An 8,001-nucleotide genomic window follows, 5' to 3' on the forward strand; every position below is an offset into this window, starting at 1 on the left:
TCGTAGTAGAGTGGCACTTGCTTCAGATGAATGCCATAGTCCTTGAGTGCTTGCTTCATCCATAGAAGCTGAGCACAGCAAGATCCAGCAGCAATGTATTCAGATTCAGCAGTGGAGAGAGATACACAGTTCTGCTTCTTTAAAGACCAACATACAAGTCATCATCCCAGAAAATGACATGTGCCTGATGTAGACTTGCGATCCACCTTGTCACCAGCATAATCAGCATCCGAGAATCCAACCAGATCAAACTCTGAGCCCTTTGGATACCATAATCCTAGAGTTGGGGTGTGAGCCAAATATCAAAGAATTTGCTTCACAGCTAAGTGATGCGACTCCTTTGGTACCGCTTGGAATCGAGCACACATGCAAATACTAAGCATAATATCTGGCCTAGATGCACATAGATAAAATAAAGAACCAATCATGGAGCGGTATACCTTTTGATCGAACTCTTTACCATTGTCGTCGGGACCCAGATGATGTTTGGCTGGCATTGGCGTCGTGAAGCCTTTGCAGTCTTGCATACCGAACTTCTTCAGGCAATCTTTGAGATACTTCTCTTGAGATATGAAGATGCTATTGCGTTGCTGTCGTATTTGAAGACCGAGGAAGAACTTCAGCTCTCCCATCATGGACATCTGATATTGCTCTTGCATCATATATCCAAACTCTTCACTGTACTTCTGATTGGTGCAGCCGAAGATAATGTCATCCACATATATTTGGCACACAAACAGTTCACCATCATATGTCTTCGTGAAGAGAGTGGGGTCGAGGGAACCAGGTATGAAGCCTTTGCTCTTCAGGAAGTATTTGAGTGTGTCATACCAAGCCCGAGGGGCTTGTTTGAGGCCATACAGTGCCTTGTTGAGCTTGTATACCATGTCAGGATGTTTTGGATCTTCAAAGCCAGGCGGTTGTGCAACATACACTTCTTCTTCAATCTTGCCATTGAGAAAAGCGCTCTTCACATCCATTTGATATAGAAGTGTGTTATGATGATTTGCATAGGCCAGCAGTATGCATATGGCTTCAAGTCGAGCCACAGGAGCAAATGTTTCATCGAAGTCAATCCCTTCCACTTGAGTATATCCTTGAGCAACGAGACGAGCTTTGTTTCTGACAACTTGACCATGCTCATCTTGCTTGTTGCGGTATATCCATTTGGTGCCTATTATATTGTGCTTCCGAGGATCAGGACGCTTAACCAGTTCCCATACATTATTCAGCTCAAACTGTTGAAGCTCTTCTTGCATGGCTTGAATCCATTCAGGTTCCATGAAGGCTTCTTCAACTTTCTTGGGTTCTGTTATTGAGACGAATGCGAAGTGCCCACAAAAATTTGCTAGCTGAGTTGCCCTTGAATGAGTGAGCGGACCGGGTGCATTGATGCTATCAATTATTCTCTCAATCTATACTTCATTGGCAACACGAGGATGTACAGGGCGAAGGTTTTGCTCTTGTTGATCATTGTCATTGTCATTGTTAGAGGGATTGTCTTCAGGCTGAGCATTGTCTTCAGGTTGATCAGGTGCGGAGATGATAAGTTCCTCTTCAGGTTGAGCTTCAGAGGGTATGATTTCTCCAGTTCCCATTAGTTTGATTGATTCACTGGATGGAACTTCATCTAGCACATTTGGCAGGTGCTCTCTTTGTGAACCATTAGTCTCATCGAACCGCACATCCACTGTTTCAACCACTTTATAATGAAAGAGATTGAAGACTCTGTAGGAGTGCGAATCCTTTCCATATCCAAGCATAAAACCCTCATGTGCTTTTGGTGCAAATTTTGAAGTGTGATGTGGATCTTTGATCCAGCACCTGGCGCCAAATACTCTGAAGTAACTGACATTTGGCTTCTTGCCAGTATGGAGCTCATAAGATGTCTTGTTCAGAAGCTTGTGAAGATAAACATGATTGATTGTATGGCATGAAGTATCAATGGCTTCAGGCCAGAATTCTTGTATTCATCAAGCATCGTTCGGGCCATCTCAATGAGTGTTCTGTTCTTGCGTTCGACGACGCCATTCTGCTGTGGTGTGTACGGGGCTGAGAATTCATGTGTGATGCCAAAGTATCAAGATATGTATCAAGGCCATTGTTCTTGAATTCAGTGTCATTGTCACTTCTGATGTGCTTTATCTTGGTGCCATAGTTGTTCATTGCTCGATTTGCGAAGCGTCTGAAGACATCCTGCACTTAAGTCTTGTAGAGGATTATGTGCACCCAAGTATATCTAGAAAAATCATCAACAATGACAAAGCCATAGAGACAAGCAGTAGTAGTAAGAGTTGAGTAATGAGTGGGACCGAAAAGATCCATGTGGAGCAGTTCGGAGGGTCGAGTTGTTGTCATGATTGTCTTCGAGGGATGTTTGGCCCTCGTCATCTTTCCTGCTTCACAGGCACCGCATAAGTGATCTTTCTTGAACTTGACACCCTCGATGCGTATGACATGCTTCTTCTTTGCAAGGGTGTGGAGGTTCCTCATGCCAGCATGCCCTAGCCTTCGATGCCAGAGCCAGCATTCTAAAGCTTTAGCTAGAAGACATACGGCAAGCTGTGGTCCTGCTGAGAAATCCACCACGTACAAATCATCTTCCGATACCCTTCAAACACTAGAGACTTGTCAGATTCCATTAGAACAAGGCAGCAATATTTACCAAACATTATGATCATGTTCAAATCACAAAGCGTTGAGACAGACATTAAGTTGAAGCCAAGGGATTCAACAAGCATGACTTTATCCATGTGTTGATCCTTTGAGATTGCAACTCTACCTAGACCAAATACCTTACTTTTACCAGTGTCAGCGAATGTGATGTGACTCTTGTCGGATGGACGTAAGGTTGAGTCCATAAGAAGGCTTCTTTTGCCAGTCATGTGATTGGTACACCCACTATCAATAATCTATTCTGAAGACGCTGGTGTCATACCCTACAGTGCAGTTAGGGGGATAGGCTTCACGAAGAGAATTGTGAAGCAAAAATATTTGACGAACCAGTGGGTTATGAAAGCTTAGATCCAGATTAGGACTGATAGGGAGAGTAGAAAGCGATTCAGGAATGAAGTACATAATAAGACCATTCGGGCATTTGATCTTGCGCCCTACAAGATGTTTAAGGTCCCCAGCAATAGCGTCAGACGATTTTGGTTTTCTGCTGGAGACCCTTCCCTGCAAAAGAGAGTTAAGCTTTCTTAGCCACCCACATCTTCAAGGGTGGCTTAAAAGCAATAAGTCTAAGTGCGGCGTCTGAGAACTTTGGCTTTGGAGCCCTAGCAAAAAGTCTTGCAGGCGGACAATAGTACTCATAAGAATAAGCAGAATAGTTCTTGGTCTTATGAACATGGCGGTTTGATGAACCGCTCTCATATTCATAGGCCTGAGTATGGTTTCCCTACAAAACATTTGCGTTAGTGCGACTCAGGTGAGTCCTCTGTCTGTATGAAGCCTTTGGACCATATGAAGCCTGTGGTCTGGGGTTTGTCTTCTTCACCTGTGGTGTCATGATGACATTCACAAGAAGATTCTCCAAACACTTTTTCGGCACCCAGATCTTCTTCATAGGCAGTCCATTCCTGCAGTTAGTACCAATGTACCTGGCAAACACTTCACCATTCTGATTCTTAAACAGTTTATAGTTTGCATCAAAGGATTCAACAATGACAATGGGGTTAGCACAAGTGAAGCCAGATAGAGTGGATGGATCTGCTGAAGGTTCCTTTGTAGCAACCCATGTGGTTTTGGGGTACTGCTCAGGTTTCCAGTAAGAGCCATCAGCATTCATTTTCCTTACGAACCCAACACCCTCTTTCCTCGGGTTTCGGTTCAGGATCTGCCTTTTGAGGACATCACATAGTGTCAGATGCCCTTTAAGACTTTTGTACATCCCTGTTTCAAGCAATGTCTTCAACCTAGCATTCTCATCAGCAATAGCAGTGGTATCCTAAGCAGAGGGGTTAGTTCCCACATCAACAGTTGAAGATATTGCAACAGTAGCAGCAGTAGAACATTCAGCAACAGAAATAGCATTATCACGCTCAATGCATTTAAGACATGGTGGTTCAAATCCTTCCTGAGCTGAACTGATCTGTTTGGCGCGAAGCAACTCGTTTTCTTTCTGAAGATCTTCATGAGCCGCTCTCAATTTCTCAAGATCTTGCTTCCTTTGAAGATAATCGTAGGAAAGCCTTTCATGAGCTATTGAGAGCGTTTCATGACGACTTTCAAGTTCCTCATACTTAACGTGAAGATTTTTTATGTCTTCAATTAAGGACTGAGATCGAGTCATTTCAGCGTCTAACAGATCATCGCTTTTGTCTAACAGTTTTTGAATGTGTTCCATGGTTTTCTGTTGTTTAGTTGCAATTTTAGCGAGTGTTTTGTAGCTGGGTTTGGAACCAGAGTCAGAGTCATCGTCACTAGATGTTTGATAGTGAGTAGTGCGTGTGTTTACCTTGGCACCGCTTGCCATGAAGCAGTAGGTAGGAGCGGAGTAGTCCTTGTCATTTGCATCGGTGTCGGTGATGGAGTCATTGTCTTCAGTGTTGAAGATGGACTTGGCAACGTATGCTGTAGCCAGACTTGCAACGCCAGAATCAGACTCCTCCTCAGGCTCCACCTCCGCCTCCTCAGAAGCGGACTCCTCCTTTGAATCCATTTCCTTGCCAACACACGCACGTGCCTTGCCAGATGAGCTCTTCTTGTGTGATGAAGACTTGGAGGAAGACTTGGAAGAAGACTTTGAGTATTTCTTCTTCTTCTTGTCGTCGGAGTCATACTCCTTGCTCTTCTTCTTCTTGTTGTTCTCATTGTCCCACTGCGGACACTCAGAGATGTAGTGGCCAGGTTTCTTGCACTTGTGGCATGATCTTTTCTTGTAGTCATGAGCAGAAGCTTCATCATTCCTTGAGCTTGATCGTGAAGACTTTCTGAAGCCTTTCTTCTTGGTGAATTTTTGGAACTTCTTCACAAGCATAGCAAGTTCCTTTCCAATGTCTTCAGGATCATCAGAACTGCTATCAGATTCTTCTCCAGATGAGGAGACAACTTTTGCCTTCAAGGCACGAGTTCGCCCATAGTTTGGACCGTAGATATCTCTTTTCTCAAAAAGCTGAAACTCATGTGTGTTGAGCCTCTCAAGTATGTGAGACGGATCGAGTGTCTTGAAATCAGGACGTTCTTGAATCATCAGGGCTAGGGTGTCAAACAAACTGTCAAGTGATCTTAGTAGTGTCTTGACGACTTCATCCTTGGTGATCTCAGTAGCGCCAAGGGCTTGAAGCTCATTTGATGTCAGTGAGTCGATCAAACGTGAGCTGGACATTCTCATTGTCATTTCTCTTGAAGTAGTTGAAGAGGTTGCGAAGGACACTGATTCTCTGATCTCTCTAGGTTGAGACGCCTTCGTTGACCTTGGAGAGCCAGTCCCAGACTAGCTTAGATGTTTCCAAAGCACTCACACGGCCATACTGTCCTTTGGTCAGATGACCACAGATGATATTCTTGGCAGTAGAGTCCAGTTGAATGAACTTCTTGACATCAGCAGCAGCGACACCTTCTCCAGCCTTGGGAACTCCGTTCTTGACGACATACCATAGGTCAACGTCAATGGCTTCAAGATGCATGCGCATCTTATTCTTCCAGTAGGGATATTCGGTTCCATCAAAGACGGGGCATGCAGCGGAGACTTTAATTATCCCTGCAATCGACATAGCTAAAACTCCAGGTGGTTAAACCGAATCACACAGAACAAGGGAGTACCTCGCTCTGATACCAATTGAAAGTGCGTTATATCGACTAGAGGGGGGTGAATAGGCGATTTATATGAAAGTCTTCAAAACGTGGAAGTTTCAAAGACAAACGATAGAGATAAACCTATTACCATGCAGCGGAAGGTAGACTACACTAGGCAAACCATAGTCAAGTATTCAATGAAGTGAAAGCACAATGACTAATAGAAGCTAGGTAGTAAGGATCAGGTAGGAAGATATATGAAGCCGATCAGAACAAGCAGTCACTCAGTGAAGACAGAAGATAGTGCAATCATACAATGACTTCACCAGGACCAACAGTAAGTAAAGGGAAGGGAAGGACGAAACCAGTGACTCATTGAAGACAATGATTTGTTGGACCAGTTCCAGTTGTTGTGACAACTATATGTCTGGTTAGGATGGCTAGGTATTTAAACCTGAGGACACACAGTCCCGGACACCCAGTCCTGAACACGCAGCTCAGGACACCCAGTCCTCACCGTATTCCCCTTGAGCTAAGGTCACACAGACCTCGCCAAATCACTCTGGTAAGTCTTCAAGGTAGACTCCCAAAACTTCACAGACTTCGTTCACCGGCGATCCACAATGTCTCTTGGATGCTCAGAACGCGACGCCTAACCGGCTGGAGGATTCACAGTCCTCAAGTGTAATAAGTCTTCAGATCACACAGACAAGAAGAATTAAGTGATGCCTAACACTCTTTGGCTCTGGGTGGTTAGGGCTTTATCCTCGCAAGGTATTCTCTCTCAAAGGCTTCAAGGTGGGTTGCTCTCAAACGACAAAAGCCGTACTCTAACTCTGAGCAGCCAACCGTTTATGGTTGTAGGGGGTGGGCTATTTATAGCCACTAGGCAACCCGACCTGATTTGTCCGAAATGACCCTGGGTCACTAAGGAACCGACACGTGTTCCAACAGTCAGATTTCAAACACACACGGCAACTTTACTTGGGCTACAAGCAAAGCTGACTTGTCCGACTCTGGACAAGATTCGCTCTCATAGTCTTCACTCGAAGACATAGGTTTTGGTTAAGCATCACTTCAGTCATTCTGACTGGTTCTCTTGGACCCCACTTAACAGTACGATGGTTCCTATGACTCAACAAAGAAGAAAAAGAACTACGATAGATCTAAGTCTTCGAGCTCCAAAGGCTTCATGCGATGTCTTCTCTTGTCATAGTCTTCGATGAGAATATCTTAATATACCACCTTTGACATCAATGTCTTCATACATTTTTAGGGGTCATCTCTGGTAGGAAAACCGAATCAATGAGGGACTTCTACCTGTGTTATCCTGCAATTCTCACAAACACATTAGTCCCTCAACTAGGTTTGTCGTCAATACTCCAAAACCAACTAGCGGTGGCACTAGATGCACTTACACATTACATCAACCAAGGTTTCATGTGTTTCTGATATTTTTTAATTTTTTGGAATTAAAATGCCATGTACTCCATGCTTAATTGTGTCATAGTCCTTAGACCTATATGTTTGAAAATTCCTTCCAATTTACTGCACATGGAATTAAATCGCACATAAGTACACAAAATATGAGTTTCAAACCGTTATGGTTAGCTGTTGCATGTACATGTAGTTCAAATTTCAATTATGGTCATTAGATGACTAGAAAGTCACTTAAATGTCTTAAAAGGTCAAATGACCTCTGAAATTTTCCAAAATTTGACATGACAGTTGTATTAGTACTACAAAATTTCTCTTACATTTAAAACACCATCCATTGCCACTTTACTGCAAATTCGTCTTTCACAGCTAATAAAAAATACTCCCTCCGTCCGGAAATACTTGTCCTAGAAATAGTTGTATCTAGACTTATTTTAGTTATAGATACATCCATTTTCAATCATTTCTAAGACAAGTATTTTCGGACGGAGGGAGTATCTACAACATCACACACAGTTGTTTTTAGGAACCATTTGTGATGAAAATATCTGGGTCTATTTAAGTCTCCCTCCTTAAGCTTCGCCGACTCGTCTGCTCCAGTGCCGACAATCCCCGAATCCACGAATCCCGGTCCCCTTTCCCGCACCCCCTTCTTGCAAAGATGACACCGTGGAAACGCTTTGTGAAGGCCCGTGCGATGTCCGCGTCCCCCCGAGCGCCGCCGCCTGCGCCGAGAGCGCCACCTCCTACACCGAGAGTGCCACCGCATCTGCATTGAGCGTGGCCGCTTCCGCCAAGAGGGCATCTGCGGCAGCCGACAGGGCA

The sequence above is a fragment of the Triticum dicoccoides genome, chromosome 4A (genome assembly GCF_002162155.2).
Source record: "Triticum dicoccoides isolate Atlit2015 ecotype Zavitan chromosome 4A, WEW_v2.0, whole genome shotgun sequence".
NCBI classification, from domain to species: Eukaryota; Viridiplantae; Streptophyta; class Magnoliopsida; order Poales; family Poaceae; genus Triticum; species Triticum dicoccoides.